Here is a 3,576-nt window from a genome sequence, read left to right on the forward strand (position 1 = left end):
CCATCCCTCTAACATCACCATCTCTACCTCTATAACATCACCATCTCTACCTCCTGAGCATCGGGAGATCTCGAATTCGCCCTCTGGTCTTAAAACAGTTACCTGTCGGAGAAGCTGATCCCAAACTCACCCCCGTTAGTATTGATATGGCTAAATCAGGCAGTTGTAGAGACATCGAACACTCGCTACTACGAACGCGAGACCTTGTGTTAGCGCTTGACGGTGCGTGACACGAGTGTAAAAATAAATGCCGTTGAAGCTGGCCAGTATGCTCAGCTGAGAAAGAGACACACTGAAACTTAAACACTGGAGCAGCCTGAAAGAGGAATATGCAAAAAAAAACAACAACATAAAAAACAAAAACAAAACCCAAACAAACAAACAAAACAATTACCACTAAACAGTTTGTTAGGAGAATGAGTTTCGAATTGTTGCATGAAAATGTTTTATCTCTGCCCTCACTGATTCTTATCCTATGTTAATAATTGATATAATAAAATGATAATTATATAGATCTGCATCGAATTTCATTGCGTCCCTGAGCATCACTATCTCTACCTCTTTAGCACAATCATCTCTACCTTTTGAGCACCACAATCCCTACCTCTGTAACATCACTATTTCTACCTTTTGAGCATGACCATCTCTCTGTGCACACACGCTCACAAACACTCACAATAATTGCGCACACAAACATATAAACACCCAGAAACAAACACACAAACACACACACAGTAGCAGATACACAAAATTGTCTAAGGGGAAAGCGTGGTCACGCGGATTTCCAACACCATAAGTTTTGTAGTGTTAAAAAAAAAGAAACAAGAAAAGAAGCAAAAGAAAAACAAATTTTCGTTCGTAAAACAAGCCACCAAACTGCTTTCAGTTCCTTTATTCTTCAAAAATAAAGTTTTCTCACGGAAACAAACAGCAATAAATAATACTTTGAACAAAGCAAACACAAACGATAATAATAAATACATCATCATAGAATTCCAGATCGCATGGCAATGTATGCGGAAACCATTGTCAACTATTTACTTTTTTACCAACGCACTAAAAGGTACTAACAACATAGGGTACTACTAGTCATCTACCACAATAATATTATTGTCATAGCATACACATAATAAATATATTATTATGCAGAACGTCATCAATATCTTCTAGAACTCAAAAAGAAAATTAACTGTTTTACCCCGAAGAAAAAACAAACTACAACCTTATCCCCCCTAAAAAAACCCAAAGCGAGAAACTACTTTTAGAAATAAAAGATTACGTAAATATGCCACTTAAGTTAAGTTATACGAACCAATGACCTGAAAAGGTACCGTGGCCACTTTGAATAGTATTTTAAGCCCAAAAGATATTCGAAAGAAAAGCGCGTAAAATGAAGAAACATGTCTTCTGGCTCGTGCTTACTCTGCCTTCTCAATCGCAAACTTTATTGTGACAAATTAATGGAAAGGAATATTATGTGACCTTGGATCAATAGTGTTATAGTAAAATGTCCCTCAGTTGACAAGAAAACCCCGGAGTTTGTGACAAAATACAAGAACATCAACCCGACAATGTTGCCAAACGGAGGCGAGGGGAGTAGGATAAGCGCATCAATATTATTATGATTGAACAATTATTATTATTATTAACTTGAATGGAATTTTATGACATTTTGCGTGCAATCATCCTGATATTGAAATACATAATGCCCATTAAATATGGACTCGGCGAATGGTTCTGTGACCCCAAGCTGAAAACTTATCGTAACAATCGACATTTTTTTAAACTCAGAAAAGAAGTCTAAAAGTGCAGCCGAGAGAAGTAAGGTTGATTAACGAGGGCTTCATCGCATGAGATCTCTAGGGCGAAATAAATAGGTATTTGTTGGCTTCTAAACAGGATTTCATTTAGAAAAAAACATAAAAAACAATTACATTCGTACTGTAGGAAAAAAAAACACAACCAACCCCCCCCCCCCCAAGCAAACGGTGCATTCCAACCAAAATTATTTCACAGTTTAAAGAAAAAAAAAAGAATCATGCTGAATTCTGACCAGCCTAACATCTCTACATGTATTTAAATATCGTCAAGTAATATTAGTAATAATAACTAACAGCTGTTCCTGTTTTCGACCTATGTATTCTACATACACACTATTTTCAAAATTGTCACTTATCGTACGTGGGATCACAGAATTATAATAATAATAATAACAATAAATAATATTCCAATAAGTACACGTATAATGATATTGCAGTGTAATTATGGTATACCGTGCTATACAAAGCAATCAACTTAACAATGCGGGGAGTGAGTACGGTAGATTGTCGACGCATGGGTCAATTAGGATGATTATGGTTGTATCGTGATGCAGAAGGACGCATGTCGACGGCGAGCTGTTAAAATGTACCATGCCCAAACTTGTGAATTTAAAAAAAAAAAAGAAAAAAAAAAGAAAAAAAAAGAAAAAAAAAAAAGAAAAAAGAAGAAACTATTTCTTAACGTTAAATTACTTTTCAGCAGTTCCTGAAAACAGGTCTCTTTTACCGGGAGTTCATTCATTAGATAATAAATGATTACCGAATTAGGTTTGCTAGTTTTGAATTAATGACTAATTTAGTGATGTGTATGTCAATTTTAGATTTTGTACCAAGAGAGGGCCTCGACATGGTTGGTTTACCCACCTTACAGATAAAGAAAGAGTTAATCTGTGAGATCGCTTGCATATTATGCTCAAGAAATACTTTTCGAAATTCAAAATTTAAATGTTGAACAAATAAGGAAAAATACATAATTTAGGTACACATGTTCAGTGAGTGTTTCAGTATTTTTCTGTCTTGAGAATTTTTGCCTTTTGGGCTTAGTACATTGGAGGGTGCAGTGGCGGAGCGGTTAGTGCCCTTGTCTCCGAAGCGGAAAGTCCGGGTTCGAGCCTCGGTTCGAACAGTGATTCTTTTCGCCCTCTCCTGCCCACCCAGCAGTAATGTGTGCCTGACTTTGAGTTGGGGAAGTAAAGGCGGCGTGGAAAGGGACTGGCCACCCTACCACAATATGCCGAAGGCCCAGGAAGTTGTCTTACTAACAAGGCAATCCCCAATGTCCGGATCGAATGCGGGAACAACTTTACTTTATTATTATTATTATTATTATTATTTTTAGTAGTACAACGTGTTACATTGGACATGTACATTGTAACAGTTTGCCGACATATGTGTGAGCGCAAGGTGTGATAACGTTCGCTAAATTGGAAGGTGAGAGCTAATGTTTTATAATGATGTAATGATTCAACAGTTTATTTGCTTATAGAATCAGAACATGATCACCCGAGCTACAGTGTTTTCAGTTATCTTTCAAAAATCATTCTTCGGGTGGGAAAAGGGACACAACGCCTTGATATATATTATAAACAAAGAAACATTAGTGGAGGTACTGTTGGGGTGTTTTACAAAGGGAAAGAACGAAAAAAGAGCCAGTGTGAAAGTTAAGTTGAACGAAACATTGTGTGTGTTAGGAGGGAAGGGGGAAAGGGGCACGATCATGGTCGCCCGAGAGAGAGAGAGGTAGAGAGAGAGAGAG

At 37.1% G+C, this 3,576-nt stretch overlaps 1 long non-coding RNA gene across 1 annotated transcript in view; it reads right to left on the minus strand.

Annotated features, from left to right (window-relative positions):
• The window catches only part of LOC118477857, a 4,000-nt gene extending 1,533 nt beyond the window's left edge, over positions 1 to 2,467 (minus strand). The window contains exon 1 of the long non-coding RNA XR_004858655.1: positions 1 to 2,467. This exon is cut by the window's left edge and continues 128 nt beyond it. This is a non-coding gene — a long non-coding RNA (uncharacterized LOC118477857).
• Between the last annotated feature and the right edge of the window lie 1,109 nt (positions 2,468 to 3,576).

This window comes from Aplysia californica, unplaced genomic scaffold (assembly GCF_000002075.1).
Source record: "Aplysia californica isolate F4 #8 unplaced genomic scaffold, AplCal3.0 scaffold00011, whole genome shotgun sequence".
NCBI classification, from domain to species: Eukaryota; Metazoa; Mollusca; class Gastropoda; order Aplysiida; family Aplysiidae; genus Aplysia; species Aplysia californica.